Below are 20,462 nucleotides of genomic sequence, written 5' to 3'. Positions count from 1 at the left end.
AGGCACTGCTGGTCAAGGCCGGTACGTTTTATAAGCTAACCAATGAGAAAGTTTAAGTGATGGTTGCCATCACTTCAGGGATTAAGATGGATTGGAGTCGATTTCTGTTTCGAATGATAAAGAAGATGGTCACAAGGAAGAGTTCTGGTTTTGCTGTTCAGATAAGCACAATGCTTAAGGATGCTGGTTTTGCGTTTACAACTGAACATGTTGCTGTATATGTAACAATTATTGATGCTGACAACGTACTCGCGTTAAGACCAAAGCCAACTGTGGCTGAATTTGTTGCACTGAAAAAGGAAATTGGGGATGCTAAGATTCAAGGACCTCTTACGAAGATTAAGAGGAAGAGAGTGGTTATTACAACCGACTCTGATAAAACCCTTTCTGAGGAGTCTGCTGCTCCTGTTTTAGAATCTCTACTTGCTACTCCCGGCAAGAAGAAGAAGCCTCGCACTGTTCTCCGCATCAAGAAAACAGTTGATATTGTTGACGTGGACACTGTCCCATTGCGAAGTGTTTCCAGAAGCCACTTCATCTGTACCAGAAGTTGTTAATCGACCATCAGCAACTTCTACCACTACAACATCCACCATTGCACCAACTTTTAGACCCACTTCAGGGGTTGTTATTCGAGAATCTGCTTCGGGATATTCAGATTTCCGACCAGTATGCCTATTTCATCCTCTGATAAGGGCAAAGGGAAGCTGATTGAAGAACCAAAATCTCATGGAGCCAAGTCATCCGTTTTGACTGGTATTGATCTTCACATGACAGTGATCAAAGATTCTGCTAGGAAAGCCATAAATTTCTTTGGTGAATGGCATAAAGTTCGAGTTTTTCATCCGTTCTCCTACTTCAAGACGTTAGGTGCTTATGGAAAAATGGTGAAAGCCGAAAAGAGAGTGTTCGAGTTTGCAAACACAGAAAATGTGATTGACGCCATGCGTCGACGAAGTTATATCCTTTAGCAACTGAAATGTCAAAAGATGGAATCAGTTTTGAAAAATCTCGAATCAAATTTTGATCCAATGATTCCTACTGCTGCTCAAGACAGACAGGTTGTTTACACTCTGACTGAGCGATCGAGACAGATGGGTGAGCAAATTCTTGCTCGAGAACATGCTTTTGGAGAGCAACCTCAATATCATGAAGGTTTGTTCCTGATTTTTCTCGGAATGAAACAGTTGAGGATCGGACCCCAGCTTCACCTGAAGCTCAAGTTCCCAGTACTCCTGAAACGACGAAGCAGCCTATTTCATCCTTATCTATACTATCGGTTCATGAACTAGCTTCAGTGGAAGAAGTCATTCAATCAATTGTTCATACATCTTCTACTGCACCAACAGCAGATCAAGATGTTGATTTGGTTCAGCCGTCTTCTCCTCCAGCGGATCAAAACAATGGCAGAATCAGATGCTGCTCCACCTCCATTATTGCCAAATCCGGAGAACTTTTCTGTTGAATACCAAGCAGAAATGGAAGCTCTTTTGAACCAGCAATCTGAACCTGTTTCTGCATAACAGCCACTGGAAACCTTTGAAGATATTCAACCTAAAGGGAACACAGTTCCTGATCCTACTGCTGCTGAAGAGACTGTTCCTTCTGGTATTCAGAACACTACTGCAAAACTACACGTTCTACTGCTTCAGAAGTAAGCATTGCTGAACCTGGCCCCTCTGCTAATCCAACAGATGTTATCCCTTCTTCTGTTCAGCCCAAAGTTCAAACTTCTACTGCATTGGTTTTATCCACACATGGACAAACGGTTGGTGATGATCGCCTTACTGAGATAAGGCATTGTATGCTTGAAAGGACTCCTTTTCCAGAACTAGAACCATTCAATATCGAAAGTGAGATAGATATTCTACAGAATAATCTCAACAATCTCTCTGATATAGTCATGGAACTATCTCGTGAACATGCCGCAGAAGTCAGTGGTTCTAAGTTCTTTCGAGACCGTATAACAAAGGAAATATTTAACACGGCAGAATCTGTGAGCAAGATGCATGCTGAGACCATTTTTTTTAGACAAACCATTTCCAAAGGTTACGGTACCATCGTGCTCGGTAAAACTGATATTCTTCAACAACTCACTGATCATGATGCACTTATTCGTTCTTTCTCCACCACCATGGAATCTATGGATGCCAAGATTGAGTCCCAATCTCAATCTCTCACTGCTCTTAATGAACGAGTTTCTACACAGGCTCCTTACCAGGAAATGTTGACGAATGGAATTCAAAACTTGTCTGGACGCACGGATGATTTAATTGCTCGGGTCATTGTAAATTATGCCAAAAAGGGGGAAGAAGAACAAAGAGGAAGAGATTAAGCAGAACAAGAGAAAGGAGAACCAGAGACAACGCAAAATCATCAGCCAGACAAGGAGACCAAGATATCTAGAATAAAGAAATCATATACAGGGATATTGGAACCAATGATTAAAATCTTGCTGCTTTTAATTTTGTTTTCTTTAATTGTCTTAATCTAATCGTTATCTGCTTTATATTGCCTTTCTGATAATGTCTAGGTTTTGGCATCACCACAAAGGGGGAAATTGATAGACCTAAATTTATTGTGGCGATGAAAACCAAAACCAGCAGATCATTCGTTAAAAAAACAGACAAATGAAAAGCAGTAGTTAGCGTATTGATAGACCAGAAGCAGTACTCAGTTTTAACTAAATAGAAAATTAGAAGAAGTACTAAGTTTATCAGAACGGATATAGAATCAGAAGAAGAAGATAGGACATAACGGGACTTAATGTCTTAACGATATCAGCCTTAAATGTTACCGTTACTTTGCCTAGTATCAGTATTAATTGCAGCATTAATTACTGTACGAAGTCATTTAATACGCTTTACTGATTTTAGTATTAAACATGACTGATTGTTCTGTAGCTTTTCTGCAGGAACCCATTTCGGTAATAAAGCTGATTGTATCAGAAGACAGGAGACACTCTCTGATTATAGACGTTGGACTCAAGTTACCTATAGATATGGAACAAACCCATATAGAAGACACAAGAATTTTCAATCATATCTGTCCAACATTTTCTTGAGCAAATCGCGAATCTTTAAATATCTTTTAGCTCAACTTATAGAAGAGTAGCACACGCTCCATAGCATATATCCAATCTGTTTAAGATTATCTCGTGCTACTGTTTCTTACACTCTTTGAAAATCACTCAAATATTTATATCTTGTTGAGTAGAGTTTGTAATCTGGAAAAGAATTTTTTCCAGAACATTACTGTATTGTTTTCCAATTGTATTGAGAAGCTAAGAGTTTCAGTAGGAAAAAAAAGCTAGCCCTGCTGAAGTGGGTGTGTACAAGTGTTGTACTGTAATATCCAAAAAATTTTAGTGATACCTTCTGGAAACAACTACTGTCTACTGCCTACTGTTATTACTGTTTTCACTTACTCCATCGGATTGTTTCTGCATCATTATTGTAATCTACTGGAAGTATACACAACAAGATAAGCTATTATCTCTAGCAGGATTTTAACATCTCCTTTACGTGAAAAAGTTCGAAAGAAGGAGTTGAGTTTATTCACCTTCCTCTAAACTCTACATCGATCCCTAACAAGATATGAGAACAAATATGGTAAAAAAAAAAAATCAAAAGTTCACATGTGTTTGAAAATTTAAAACAATGGTGATGAAAAAAAATAATTATCAATAAATGAAAGTTTTCATATAAACTTTTTTCAGACCATACACCAGAATACATTTTTCTTGATTCAAACAATTGAAATGGAGGCACGAAAATCAATCCAAAATAGGCAAAGAGATGAAGCTTTGTCTCGTTGGAAGAAATTAGAATACAAACTCAAGAAATCGGGAAAAAATAAAGGTTGTAACTTTATTATGCGCTTATATTTGAGAGAGGTTTTGGAATAGGGAAGAGATTTTTGTAGCATTCTGAACTTTAATAAAATAGTAGAGATATAATGAATTTTTTAAACATATGAAAATTTTAAAAACAAAGTCAATTGGTAAACATGAATACAAAATTTAAAAAATCATTAAATCAATACAATATACATAAATGAATGAAAATTTATGCAATGATTAAAAAAATGAAGGATATAGATGAAGAAAGTTGATGTCAGAAGATGATAACATGTTTTAATTAGATAAACTATTGTGGAAACATGTATAAGATTTGAAGTGGGAGGTTATTCTCATAAAACCATACTTATTTTTTATTCAAAATACATATTTTTTGTTTTTAAAATCCAAAATAAAATAAGTTACAAATATTATATCATTTTAATAGTATATATTATTTTGTTGAACACAATTTTATTTTTTTTATCTCATATATTTCATTTCAAATTTAAACAGTTTATTGTTACAAAAATATCTTAAATTTAAAATTTGCGTTACCAACTATTTGTCAGCAAAAAAAAGACAGTTATTTAAAATATATTTATGAAACCATGCTAAAACAATAATAATTTTATGAAACTAATGCTAAAATAATAATAATATATTTTAAAGCACCCATAGGCCCACTAATGCTGAAGGCTGGTTTTTGGCTTCTGTTTTTAATCTTTATGAGACAACTAAGAGGTTTATATTTAACCATCCTAATTTGTCTTCGTAAGAACTCAAATATAACATTATTATTCACAAAGAGTAGATATCAAACCTTGTGTCCTTAGGAACAAAACTCGGGCTTCGGATTGAACAACTTGAAGCCTCTACCACCTCGAGCGTGAAATTCGAACGGGGGATATAGCAACCATTGGCATATAGATCTGTCTCAGCACCACTGTTTCTGTTTGAAATGAACTATAACTGATCTTAGATTAGTTAGCCACAGTTAATGGATTTTTTTATACACATTAAAGTTGACATCTCTATCATTCATATAGTATTGTTAAATATTTTGAATTTCGTTAAGATTTCAACAAAATTAATCACCATCCTCAGTAAAACAAAATGTACATAAGCTTTTGTTTCTAAAATTTAATTTTTAAAAAAAATTAATTGTTGTAATCATTTATGCATGAATTCGATAAAATTTAAACAAAATTCATCACCATCCTCAACAAACAAAATATACACATATTTAATTGTTTACTAATGAGATCACCTTTAGTTGTCCAATAAAAATGAAAACACATATTTAATTGTTTACTAATGAGAAGGTCACTCATTTCATAGATTCAATAAAATAAACGATATCAAAATAACAGTATCCATAGTGCACATTAAAGACTGTCAACTCTCCTCCAAAAGTTACAAATGTGAAAGAAAAGCATACTAAATTCCACTTGTTTTTTACTAAAATTAAATCCTTTATTTAAGATTACAGAGAAAATATTTTTGTAGGACTGAGTGCTTGCCGCTTTATCAAAAGCTATAGCTAGTGGTAATGGTGCAACTCAAATCTTTTAAATCGCACAGGCATGATTCGATTGCTCTACCAAGAAAGGACAATTATTGCACCCAACAATTTCTCTCCCAATAATTGCACTCTTTGCAATCAATGGGAATCGAACATGTGACCTTGACTATGATATCAATTGTAGGACCGAGTGTTTGTCGCTTTACCAAAATCTATAGCTAGTGGTAATAGTGCAACTCAAATTTTTTAAACCGCACAGCAGTTCAAACACCATGGTTCGATAGATCTACCAAGTAAGGATAATTATTGCACCCAACAAATTTCAATACTTATTTGCAGAGAAAACATACCAGTATAATCGATCATGTTCATCGAATACTCTCAGAAGATTTGAAAGATTTGAATAACAGTATATCCTATGATTTATTAAATATTTCGTAAATAATGAAGATGAAGATAAGCCAATATGTGTTTTTCATGTATAAATTTGATTTTCGAGTCATTTTATTATTCATCATATAAAGAATGTTTGTTATTAATTTTTTTGGCCGTAAAAAAAGACATATTTAAGCGATGATGAAATGTGCAAAAGAACAAATTATACTAAATGCAATATAATTTCTTAACCAAAAATTTTATCTATTTTATTTAATTACTGAGTTTTTTATACAATTGGTATACTTATTAATTTGCTTCAACATTTATTTGCATAATAATTTATTTATCATCACTGCATATGTGGGGACCCGGACGCTAATCATCTTTTTAATCGTGATTGGGACTAATTAATCAATTATAATAAACAGGGTCTAAATTTTTTTTTTAAATGCGGAAAGTAATGGAATCAAACTCCTATACATATCAGTATAAAAGTATAAATATGATAAAATATACAATCATACACATCTCAGGTTCAACAACTAACTATCAAGTGTTTAAACCCTATCTCTAGTCCAAGTCCGTAGTCTCCACTCTAACTCGATCTTTCTTCACCTCTGTGATCCTAAACCTGTCCCACCTGTTGCCATGCACACATACAGACAAGACAACAGCCGGATAACTCCGGTGAGATATAAATATCCCAGTATAAACAATGTATCAATGCAATCATATAAAACATATATAAAAGCATAAACAATAATTAAAACATGTATCCAATCTAACTACATGAATCAATACGAATCTGTATCTAAGTCAATGACTTATTATCTTATCTTATCTTATTTCTAACCTAGGGATCCCAATCTAAATTTAGACTTTGGTATGCTGTATCGAATGTCTACAATAGACGTCGATCTACATCTAAGCTCATCGATACACCGTAAGTCTAGAGTCTTAGCGGTTCTGACAAAGACTCGGCGATTCTGCCTTAGCTAGGCTGATTTGTCCTAGACTCAAAACTCTGGCTCTGCTATCATTCAATAGACTAAACATATCAATCTGATAATCTGCAAATATCAATGCAATAAAATAAAGTATGTGATTTTGGGAAACTCAAGTTAAACCTAACTCGAGTTGTGCAATCCCGAATCAACATTTATTTATACATGTCTTTATATCAGTCTGACTCTGTCGAAGTCTCGGATTCAATTCCTGTCAATACTCAATCTGGAAATGACAATACCAATATACTATATCAATATTCTATTTTAATCAAGACATCTCTGTCTTATTAAATTCTGACGGTACAACCGTATAATTCTACGATACCGGTGATACCACACCAGTATATACTAATTCCAAAAACTTATAATCAACCACGATACAAATCTGATATCACATCTCAGTCAATTTAACTCTGAAATTCATAACAATTCCATAATCAATCTATTTCTTAATCTGACTTTGATTCTATGATATCTACTATGTCAAGAACACTATATATGAATCGTATCTGATTCTGGACATAGCATAATTTCAAGGCATATCAAAACTTAACAAAAATTACGTCCAGTTGAAGCCTGCGTCGATAGGAACACAATACTGCAGTCAGATTCAAAATCGGACGGACGAATCGAAATATAAAGGCGTAAGGATTTTCGGAGGATTTCTCGTTCCCTTTTCTTTGTTCTTCCCTATTTCTGAAGGAAGCGTTATATATATATATATATATATATATATATATATATATATATATATATATATATATATATATATCTAAACTTGCATGTAAAATCAACGTGTCTATTTTTCATGAATTTCGGTCGGTGCTCGAGCGGTGCTAAACTACCGCTCGAGCGCGGCATTCTCTGTACAAGCACTCTTTTTCTTGCACCTTGGCGCTCGGGTGGTCAAAAACTACCGCCCGCGTGCCACATCTTCTGCCCGAACATACTTCTATTGAACACTGGCGCTCGGGCGGTCAAAAACTACCGCTCGGGCGCCATACTCTCTGTCCACAAATTGTGTAATTCATATGCTTGGCCCAATTTGGTCTCGTAATGGCCCGGCCATAATCACATTAGCACAACTTCAATAATCTCAGGTTAATATAATCAAAATCACATATTAACAGAATCAAGATCTTGGCCCTTACAGCATAATACTTCAACTATGCTGCTCTTTTTGCCATCTACTTTCTTGATTTATTCTAAGCAAAAAATACTTAATTAATCTTTTCTTCCTCCTATTTCTAAACATGACTGTAATTCCATATATCAAATGTGCAGGGGGAGGAGCTGAGAAAGATGATTTGTGGGAACCCGTACGCTAATTCGATTCTTAATCATCTTTGGGACTAATTAATCAATTGTAATAAACAGGGTCTAATTTTTTTTTAAAATACAATATTACATGCGTAACGTAATGATATTCATTTATTACACATATCAGTTTAAGTTAGGGTACGAGTCCTGTACAACATACATTTATTCAAATTAAGGTTAAACAACTAACATCAAGTGTCCAAACCCTATTTCTACTCCAAGCCCGTAGTCTCCACTCTAATCACGATCTCTCTTCATCTCCTTGACCCTGAACCTGTGCCACCTGTTGTCATGTACACATACAAACAAAACAACAGCCGGATAACTCCGGTGAGAATTATATTCCCAGTATAAATCAACGAAACATGCATTTCATATAACAGAAATAAAAGCATGAAGCATATATTCATAACATGTATCGCAATTAGAAACATGAATCAATATCAAACTATAAATCATACTTGTGACTCCACATCTAAGACTAGACTCATTCCTAGTCTAGGGATCCCGGTTTCCAGACGTTGGCTTTCCATATCGATCATCAGTAATAGAAGAAACTCCAATTCTATCCACATCGATATAGTATCGATCACCAGTAATAGAAGAAACTCCAATTCTATCCACATCGATAGCCAATCATCCGGTGACAGACTTTGGCACTAACGCCAATACACTATCTTGTGACATCGTGCAATGTGCCCGTGGCGATCCCAACACTATCAGGCCCTTCTGTCACAAGATCACTCGTCTAATACTCATCTAATACATGCTTCCTATAAATCAATATAACAAGCATATCAATTTAAATCAATGCATATAATAACAGTAAGTATGTGATTTAGGGAAACTCAAGTATATCCTACTTGAGTCGATCTCCCAATACCACATTGACTTATAACTTTGTCTTCTCGATCAGACGAAGTCGAAGTCTCGAAGTCAAATATGTTCATATCTAATCTGAAATGACAATATTGAATAGACGGTGTCAATGTATATCTCGATTCAAAACCTGTACTGATGAATACTAAAATCAATACATAATCTAATCAAAATCAATCTACTGATGTTTTGACGGCATGACAATACGGTCTTGATAGCCCCGTCAATCTCAACATCACAGATATAATAATACGACTCATAATCGCTATCAATACGTGTGGGGACCCGGGCTCTAACTCTTTCTTTGGGATTCAATGGATCGTTAATATAAAAAGTGGGTCAAATTTTCTCTTTTCAACATTAAATCTAATGTATATACACAAACATAAATTCTTTATTTAAATTACAAACATAACGTACAACCATAACGTACAACACGTCTTGTCCATCCATACTCAACAAACTAGTAATTAAATACAGTACATGCCAAAGGTACAACTACTAGTCCTTCTGGTAAGCCCGAGATCACCACGCTATGTCCATCTCTCATCCTCTGCGTGACCCAGATCCTGCCCCACCTGTTGTTATGCACACATACAGACATAACAACTGCCGGAAACTCCGGTGAGAACAAATCCCAGTATAAACATGTATACATGCATATAATCAATCTAAACATGAAACATGTAATTATGAATGACAATCATATAAACAGGCAATGCGAATCAAACCATGTCTGGACTCGACTCGACTAGAACTCTAGGGATCCCGTGTGAATAAGACGTCAATGGCTGTCACCTACCCTCCCACTCGGGGTGACTGTACGTCTTATTCCTAGACTTCGGTCTGAGCTGTATCAACGACTACAATAGGAGTCAGGGCTGCTCCTAAGCTGAGATACACCGAACATCTAGATAATTGACGATGGCTGTCAACGACTCTCCTATCTTAAATGCAATGAATATCAATCTGTAAACAAAGCATGCTCATATTCATATCCGAATATTACAATAATCTTACATGCTTGAATACAATTCTATAATCAAAGCATAATCATGTAACAAGATTTGAATATAATTCTATAAACAAGTCATAAACATGTTACCATATATACAATAATACTAGTATGTGATTTTGGTTGGGAAACTCAAATAATATCTTATTTGAGTTGTGGCTTCCCAAACAAACATGGCTTATACCTTTCTTGTCGTAGTCTCGGAGTTGGTATCAATTCTGTCAATCAAATCTGAAAGAGATACATTGATACACACTCTATAAAATTCTAATCTAATCAATACCTCAACATTGTATAATTCTCAAGTCATACACAATATAATCCATCTCATAACATCTTAATATCTACATAATCTCCCAAAATCTGTACAATTTCCATTCAATCTTTGCTGGAAATTCATAATAATTACATATGATATCCGATATTTCAACCGTTTACGATTCTATCATGCCAATGAGTTCAAGAACACGCATTTACATGTATATTAGAATTTTCCCAACATGAAATCTTCCAACCATGTTGAATCTGAAAGATATTTACATCCTCTTGTAGCCGTTGAAGCAAGGAACAAGAATCTATAATCGAAATAAAATTCGGATAACTAAATCTTGCGAAATCTTACTTCAAAGCCTTGAAAACTTGAAGAATCTAAGGAGACCTTCGGTTCTGTCCTTGCTGAAACGAAGAAATGCAAGCTCAGCACCTCATCTATATATATATATAGGCCATGTGTCAAGTTAAGAAGAAAGGGTGGATGTCTCGCATGCAGCACCGCGGGTGCGCTCATGTCCAGACCGCGGGTGCGCTCAGGCTTCGACCACCATTTCATTTTCCTAAAATGTCGACCGCGGGTGCGGTCTTTACAACACCGCGGGTGCGGTCTTGCTGCACCGCGGGTGCGGTGATGCTACGGAAATTTTGGCCAACTTACTGTCCATACACCGCGGGTGCGGTGTCTACAAGCACCGCGGGTGCGGTATGGCTTCGGCAGCACATTCAAAATTCCATGATTTATGACCGCGGGTGCACTCTTGTTCTGAGCGCGGGTGCAGTCTTGCAAAACCCTCATTTCTCATGTATTTTCTTCCCTCATTGCATTTCATGCATTCTCGTATTCTCCGAATCGTTCGTACATGAAAACTAATAACCACGAGCCTTACATTTCTCCCCCTCTAAGAAATGATTTCGTCCCCGAAATCGCAGGCATTACTAAACATATATGACAAGTAATATAATCAAAACTGAAAATTTACTTACATCATGTAAACAACTCGGGATGTTTCTGTTGCATGTTTGCTTCTGTCTCCCAAGTCGCTTCTTCGATGCCATGACGACTCCATTGGACTTTCACTAGAGGAATAGTCTTCGTTCTGAGCTTCTTTTCCTTTCGATCAAGAATCTGTATTGGTTGTTCAACGTAGCTTAAAGTCTGATCAAGCTCAGCTTCGTCAGGACGAATGACATGAGAAACATCAGGCATGTATTTACACAATATTGATACATGAAAGACGTCATGTATCCCAGATAACGAAGGAGGAAGAGCATGTCGATACGCTCGATCGCCAATCTTTTCAAGACTTTCGTAAGGACCAATGTATCGCGGAGACAATTTCCCACGCTTGCCAAATCTGACAACGCCTCTGAATGGGGAAATTTTCAAGAATACTCTATCTCCTTGTTCAAATACCAACGGTCTACGTCTTATATTGGCGTACTTGGCTTGCCTATCCTGTGCTGTCTTCATTCTTTTCTGAATAATCTTGATCTTCTCAGTCATTTCACGAATCATATCTGGCCCAAGTTCTGGCACTTCTGCGATATCGTCCCAGTATAGCGGAGATCTGCACTTCTTGCCATATAACGCTTCAAACGGTGCCATCTCAATGCTCGTCTGATAGCTATTATTGTAAGAGAATTCACAAAGAGGTAGGGAATCTTGCCAACTAGTGCCAAAATCTAGCACTACGGCTCTCAACATATCCTCTAACGTCTGGATAGTCCGCTCTGACTGTCCGTCTGTCTGAGGATGATAAGCAGTACTCAGGTGTAATGTCGTACCTAAGGCCTGCTGTAAACTGTGCCAGAAGTGTGAAGTGAATCGTGGATCACGATCTGATACGATAGACTTCGGCACACCATGTAATCTGACTACCTCTCGAACATATATCTCCGCCATCTGATCGTGTCTGTAAGTCATTTTGTACGGAATGAAACAAGCTGATTTGGTCAATCTGTCGATAACGACCCAAATCGCATCACAGCCTCGGGAAGATCGGGGTAATTTCGTCACGAAATCCATGGAAATATGGTCCCATTTCCATTCAGGAATAGACAAACTCTGAAGTAACCCTCCGGGCTTCTTCCTCTCGGCCTTCACCTGTTGGCAGTTCAAGCATTTAGACACATACTCTGCGATGTCTGACTTCATCTGTTTCCACCAGAACTGTGTCTTCAGATCATTGTACATCTTCCTGCCACCAGGATGAATGCTGAACCGACTACAGTGTGCTTCGGACATAATCTGATGCTTCAAATCTGAAACATCTGGCACAACAAGACGGTTATTGACATACAAGATATGCTCACGCACCTGATATTCTGACAAATGCCCTGATCTGACCATTTGAATCGATCTTTGCACATTCTGATCTGTTCGTTGTGCTTCTTTAATCCTCATAATCAAGTCTGGCTCAACTTGAATAACAGCAAGTCGTAGTGGCCTCCTATCTGTATCAAATTCTAATCCAGAGAAACATCAATTTTCAACAAGCTTCGTAACACCTATCGTCGATAAGGATAAGGAACAAACCTTTCGACTTAAGGAGTCTGCTGCTGCATTTGACTTCCCTGGATAATATTTGATCTCGCAATCAAAGTCCTTTAATAGATCAAGCCATCTACGCTGTCTCATTTTCAACTCCGACTGAGAGAACAAGTACTTTAGGCTTTTATGGTCTGAATAGATCTCGAATGTCTCGCCATAAAGATAATGACGCCAAATCTTCAGTGCAAATACGATAGCCGCCAATTGCAGGGATCCTCTGTTTATTCTAAGATTGATTTGCGATCCGGATATCATCAGCTCCGAGTTCGAGATGTAGACATACCGAAGACAGCATTTCGAACCAGGTATGGGCATTACGAATTTAGTGTCATGCCTTTTGGTTTAACAAATGCTCCGGTGGTATTTATGGGCTTGATGAATCAAATCTTTCAGAGGTATTTGGATGATTTTGTAATTGTCTTTATCGACGATATTCTGGTGTATTCTAAGAATAGGAATGAGCATGCAGAGCATCTCAGAACTGTGTTACAGACACTGAGAAATGAGAGATTGTATGCCAAATTGTCAAAGTGTGAATTTTGGTTGAATCGAGTTGTCTTTTTGGGACATATCATATCTGGAGATGGTATTTCTGTAGATCCGAGTAAAGTGGAAGCTGTGATCAATTGGTCGAGACCGACTTCTGTGCCAGAGATACGCAGCTTCATGGGTCTAGCAGGATATTATAGACGATTCATCCAAGATTTCTCCCGTATTGCCAAGCCAATCACACAATTGACACAGAAGAATGCGCCATTCCTATGGTCCGAGGAGTGTGAGTCTAGCTTTCTAGAATTGAAGAAGAGGCTGACCAGTGCACCTGTATTGATGATTCCTTCAGGTACGGGTGATTTTGTTGTATATTGTGATGCCTCTCACAGAGGTTTGGGATGTGTTTTAATGCAGCGAGGTCATGTGGTCGCATATGCATCAAGACAGTTGAAGACTCAAGAGACTCGATACCCCATACTGATCAAATAAATCATCAATTCTAGGCAAAGGATACTTATTCTTTATCGTTGCCTTATTCAGTTGCCTGTAATCGATACACAACCGCATCGATCCATCTTTCTTCCGCACAAACAGTACCAGAGCGCCCCAAGGAGATACACTAGGTCTGATATATCCCTTGGCTAGAAGATCTTCCAACTGTGCCTTTAATTCTTTCAACTCTATCGGTGCCATCCTATACGGAGCTCTCGAAATAGGAGTGGTACCTGGAATCAAATCAATACTAAAATCTACCTCGCACTGGAGGTAATCCTGGAATTTCTTCTGGAAACACATCTGCAAATTCCCGTACTACTGGCAAATCTGCCAATGTCGGGTTCGACTTCTGTACATCTACAGCATATACAAGGAACCCATCTACTCCTTTCTGCAACAACTTATTCATAGTCAAAGCCGAAATCAAGGGAATCCGAGATCTGGAACCCTTACCGTAGAATTTCCACTCTTCTGCCATTTCCGGTCTGAATCTGACAATCTTGTGGAAACAATCCACGGTGGCTCTGTACTTTGTTAACATTTCAATTCCAACAATACAATCAAAATCATCTAACCCAAGTACTATGCAATCTAGATCAAGTTCATGACCCTCAAACTGTAAGATGCAATGTCTAACCGTAGTCACCGATATCAAACCACTTCCTAATGGAGAAGTAATAGACACGACATCTAACAACGACTCAACAGGCAAAGAATGCAATAATGCAAATCGTTTCGATATGAATGTATGCGATGCACCCGTATCTATCAATATATAAGCAGGATAACCGCAAAGGAAACAGTTACCTGCGATGACATCATCTGGGGCATCCTGTGCTTGCTCCTCTGTCAACGCAAACACCTGAGCCTGTTGTCGGCTCTGCTGACTCCCAGTATGACCACGTCTGGCTCGAGGCTGGGTCGGGGTAGGTGGCGGCTGAAAAGAGTGAACAGATGAACCTTGCCTCTCGGGCTGAGCTACGGATGCTGATGACCCTGCACCCTGTAATCTCGATGTACCGCTTCTCTGAGGACAGACCTTGGCATAATGCCCCGGTTGTTTGCATATGTTACATCTGCCCAGTACACCCTGACACTGTTCTGTGGCATGCTTACCTCCACAAGTACTGCAATATCCACTCATCACATCTAAACTCTGGCCAGGACCTCTCTGTCTTGACCCGCTGGAGCTCGACGAACTTCTCCCTGCCCTCTTAAACTTTTTGCCCTTTGCTTTCAACAGATCCTTCCGCCCGCTGCTACTACCGCCGCTATCAAATCTAGGAGGATGTTGTGTTGGAGGTAGTGGCGGTCTCGGACTCGGAGCAACATACGGAACACTCCGTTGCCTAAGCAATCCTGCTTCTGCTCCTTTGGCACGGTTCAATGCTTCAGCGAAATTATTGGGTCTCCCAGTATTAACCAATGTAAAGACATCAGGATTTAAGCCGTTTATAAACTGATCCGCCACGGCCTCATCATTACCTGAAACGTGAGGTGCAAAGCGAAGTGAAGAAGAAAATTTAGCAACGTACTCTTCAATGTTCAATTGCCCTTGCCTCAGGTTCGCAAATTCAGCGCCTTTATTTTTACGGTAGGATACAGGAAAGAATCGCTGATAAAACTCTGTCTTGAATGCTTTCCATGTAATCTCGGTGCCACGCTGTTCTAGTGCCCTCCTAATATTCAACCACCAATACTTAGCCACGTCTTGCAGTTGATGGCCAATGAGTTTCACTCGCTTCTCATCAATATATTCCAGAGACTCGAATAACATCTCGATATCCTCCAACCAGCTTTCACATTCAATTGCATTTTCTGTACCCTTTAAGGTCGGTGGTCGGAATGACTGGAATCGCTTTAATAGAGTCTCCATGGGCGTAGCAGTGACATCCATCGTATCACCAGATGTGCTACCCTGTTCTGGTGCTGTAGGTCGTAAAGGCACAGCCGCTCTTCTGGGAGGCATATATCTGATATTCAAACAGTTTAGTATACAATCTATACTAACTGTCTCAGCCTTCCTCTGATCATTTACCTCTGATCCAGAAGCGGTTCTGATTCAGTTCATTACATGCTGTAATCACATCATATACAGTACAACACATAAGAAGGAAAGCAATAATCATGCTAGCACACCAAAAGCAAGGAAGATGACTCGATCTACCCCGCTCATTCTACTCTATCTCCGTCTACAGAACCTACGGCTCTGATACCACCTGTTGTGGGGACCCGAGCTCTAACTCTTTCTTTGGGATTCAATGGATCGTTAATATAAAAAGTGGGTCAAATTTTCGCTTTTCCACATTAAATCTAATGTATATAAACAAACATAAATTCTTTATTTAAATTACAAACATAATGTACAACCATAACGTACAACACGTCTTGTCCATCCATACTCAACAAACTAGTAATTAAATACAGTACATGCCAAAGGTACAACTACTAGTCCTTCTGGTAAGCCCGAGATCACCACGCTATGTCCATCTCTCATCCTCTGCGTGACCCAGATCCTGCCCCACCTATTGTTATGCACACATACAGACATAACAACAACCGGAAACTCCGGTGAGAACAAATCCCAGTATAAACATTTATACATGCATATAATCAATCTAAACATGAAACATGTAATTATGAATGACAATCATATAAACAGGCAATGCGAATCAAACCATGTCTGGACTCGACTCGACTAGAACTCTAGGGATCCCGTGTGAATAAGACGTCAATGGCTGTCACCTACCCTCCCACTCGGGGTGACTGTACGTCTTATTCCTAGACTTCGGTCTGAGCTGTATCAACGACTACAATAGGAGTCAGGGTGTAAGGCTCGAGATTATATCATTTTAATCCGAGATTAGTTAATTTACGAATTTTGGAATGATGAATTAAATTCCACGATTTTTGTAATTAATTAGGATTGAAATGGAATTAAAAAGAGTTTTGAGGACTGAATTGCAAATAGTGAAAATTTGAGGGACTAAAGTGCAAATATGGAAAATTGAGTGGACACTTGTCTTGGTCACCCTTGAACGTGTCATTCTCCACTTCAAAATTCAGAATTGGGCATGGGGAAACCGAGAGTTCCATTGAAAAATCATTTGGAAAGCTTCAAGTTTATTTTGAGCTTAAAGTTGTGATTTTAAAAGATTCGGTTATCAGATTTTAAATCCGGACACAGTTCTGAGATCCTCTCGTCAAGAACTACACAAGGACGTAAGTTTTGTTACGTTTTGACATGTTTTGAAATTATGATATTGTCAGAATTGAATAGAATTCATATATGATGTTCTTGTCATGTTAGACATCATAGAATTGAAGTCAGATTAAAGAACGGACTGGTCATGTAATTGTTATGATTTTGATTGAGAATTCATATCAGATATGTATTGTTATTGAGATTATGACTGGTATCGACATTGATTATGAGTTCTGGTATTATATCGGTGATGTTCGAACAGACGGGGTTATCGAGACTGTATTGTTATACCGTCGAAACATCAGTTGATTGATATTGATCAGATTCAGTAGTGATTTCGATTATATCGTGATATCGTCGATATGGATTAGATCGTATCTCACTTGACATTGATCAGATTTATTGTGATTTGCATATTGATCAGAACAGGTATTGAATCGAGTTGTTTATTGATATTATATCTGTTCGATATTGTTATTACAAGATTGCGAATGGACCGAGATAGAGTCGGGAATTCTTCTTCTTCTGAGCGAGAAGATAAAGGTATAAATTAATGTTGAGTTGGGATTGCACAACTCGAGTGAGGTTTGACTCGAGTTTCCCTAAATCACATACTTTACCTTAGTGCATTGATATTTGCATTAAGTTGATTGATGTACTTGTTCTCTTGATATTAGATGACAGGTATTAGATGAGTTATCTTGTGACAGAAGTGCCGGATGGTGGTGGTATCGCCACGGCACATTGCACGATGTCTCAAGATAGGATATTGGCGATAGAGCTACAGTCCTTGACGGTTAGGTCAGGACACTGGATGTTTGGTTATATCGAGTAATGGAATCTATTACGGAATTCGATATAGGAACACCATATTTGGTTATATCGAGTAAAGGGTATTGGAATTCTTCTATTACGGAATTCGATATAGGAATACCAGGGCACTGGTTATATCGAGTAATAGAGATTATGGTTCCATCCTTTACGGAATTCGATATAGGAATACCACATCTGGAAACCGGGATCCCTAGACTAGGATTGAGTCTAGTCTAAAACGTGGAGTCACGAGCTTGAGTGACAGTTATTGATTGATATTGATTGATGTTGATTATGTTCCTGAATATGGTTCATGTCCTTTTATGTTCCGGATATTGGTACATATTTAGAATAGAAATCATTCTTGATACTGATCATGTTCCAGATGTTGGTCCATGTGGGGCCCTTAGCTCCTAATCGTTATTACAATGCAATCTGATTAGGATTAAGTAATCACAGCGGAAAACGAGTTTAAAATTTCTTTACAATGAGCCCAAAATATCTCTTCTGATATTTAAATACTAAAAATAGTATCTAAATTCAAATCATAAAACACGCCCACACATAAGCAAAACCAATCACATACAAACATATCATATCCTCGGGACATGCCCCGGTATATAGATACATATACATATATACTGGGAACAAGACATAAACATAAACCTCAGCCCAAGCTGTGGCTCCCACCAGAAGTACCCTCTCTGGCCTCCTGATATCCTGGAGTACCTGCCATTGTCCACACACAAAGACAACAACAGCCCCCCTTGGGGGTGAGCAAAGCTCCATATGGAACAACCAATCATATATACCTCAGATATCTAAACAATGATATATGGTATGCAATGCATGTATGTCGTGGAGGTATCAGGTCAAATTCCCATCCACTGAGCACATGTCAGAATCAATCGAATCGCTATTAAATCAAATCAATGCTCGAGCTGGCACACCGGCCGATATGGGAATACACATATGATAGCGTCGACGAAGCGCCATCAATCCCACATCTCATATCCAATCATATGGGGCCACAATTGTCTATGCTTTACGGGTCATATAATACCGGCATAGCGATTGTGTTCACAAACCCCGGAATCCAATCAAATCATATCAGGGTATCCAAGGATCATAGCTCAACGTGCATGTCATGTATCGATGTATGCATAAAATGATGTGTGTTAACAAAATATTTATTTTATACATCGATACTCAAATCTCAATGTCATGTATGCCACATCAAATCAACAAATAGGCACATAGACACGTATTCCAATCCAATCAATCCAATCAAATCAACATATATCATATAATACAGATACCTGTCGTATGTTACCCGGTCGCAACATACCTCAATTCTTCGTTCCAATTGATGCAGCTTGAAGATATCAATATAATACGCTATCTACATCAATAACACATTCATTTCATTCAATAATATCATTCAAATTCAATAATATAAGTTTCAAATATCTTTTGAAACTTCAAAAATTCATATCAAATCGAAATCAGAACATAATTCAATTCCGACTTCAAAACTTAGTTTCTTGTCAGTTATTCTACCGCATATATTTATCAGAATTAATAATAACTGACAAATAATTCTCTGATCTCAATCCAACTATTAAAATTCTCTAATTATAATAAATTAGGAATAATTCAAAATAACATCACTATAATCATCTCTTCTTCGTTAAAATCATACACTATTCAACAATCTTCAGTTTATGTATGATTTAACAATTTAACGGATTTATTCCAAAAATCGACAAATCTAAAACATCACCAAAAATATAAAATTTATACCTCAAATCGAAGACCTCGTGTCAACGATTCCAAAACTGAAGTCGGTTCGTCGATTGGATAAACCGATAAGTCGCACGATAGAAAGAAAAATCGAAAACTCTGTTCTCTCTCCTCTCTCTCCTCTCTCGTTCCTCTCTGTGTCGAAAATTGAAAGAATGAAGTTTCATTCTTTTCACGTAAGTTTATCTCATCTTTTTCTTTTTTTTTTTTAATTTTTTTATATTATATTATATTATATTAATAAAATAATATAATATAATATATTTAACATTTTAACATCGGCACATTCCTTTGGACCGGTCAAACGATCAAATTTCTCAAAACTCAAAACATGAAACTTCTCTATCTTTGAGTTTTCTATGTCATATCCAAATCTCAAATCATTTGGGCTTCATATGAAAAAGATATGTCACTATTTATCACTTTGCCCTTAAAATTAATTCATTATTTTTCAACTTATTTACGAAAATGCCATCAAAATAAATTGAATATTTTTCAACTTATTTACCAAAATACCATCAAAGCTATTTTAGTCTCGGGGTCTCACATTTCTCCCCCTCTTAAAAGATTTCGTCCTCGAAATCTCAACATCTCTATATACATAACATTGGCAAACATATATATGTCACCAGTTATAGTACATATCAAAGCTAAAATCAGTAAACGGATCAGAATACATCGAATACAATGGAACAGATGTCATAGAATCAAACAAATGCGGATACGAATCTCGTATCTTGCTCTCTAATTCCCACGTTGATTCTTCAACACCGTGTCGTGTCCATTGCACTCGTACCAAAGGAATCGATTTATTTCTCAATATCTTTTCCTTTCGATCCATAATACGAACAGGTTGTTCGATATAGGA

The 20,462-nt window shown here is 37.4% G+C and overlaps 1 long non-coding RNA gene across 1 annotated transcript in view; it reads right to left on the bottom strand.

The window, feature by feature from the left end:
- Positions 1 to 4,417: 4,417 nt before the first annotated feature.
- Positions 4,418 to 20,462, bottom strand: part of LOC140809804 (uncharacterized) — a 51,670-nt gene continuing 35,625 nt past the window's right edge. Inside the window, exon 3 of the long non-coding RNA XR_012113180.1 lies at positions 4,418 to 4,784. This is a non-coding gene — a long non-coding RNA (uncharacterized lncRNA). The remainder of the gene's footprint in view (positions 4,785 to 20,462) is intronic.

The sequence above is a fragment of the Primulina eburnea genome, chromosome 13 (genome assembly GCF_022965805.1).
Source record: "Primulina eburnea isolate SZY01 chromosome 13, ASM2296580v1, whole genome shotgun sequence".
Lineage (NCBI taxonomy): Eukaryota > Viridiplantae > Streptophyta > Magnoliopsida > Lamiales > Gesneriaceae > Primulina > Primulina eburnea.
The sequence above is the reverse complement of the archived record's forward strand: the minus strand, read 5'-3'. Positions and strand labels throughout refer to the sequence as shown.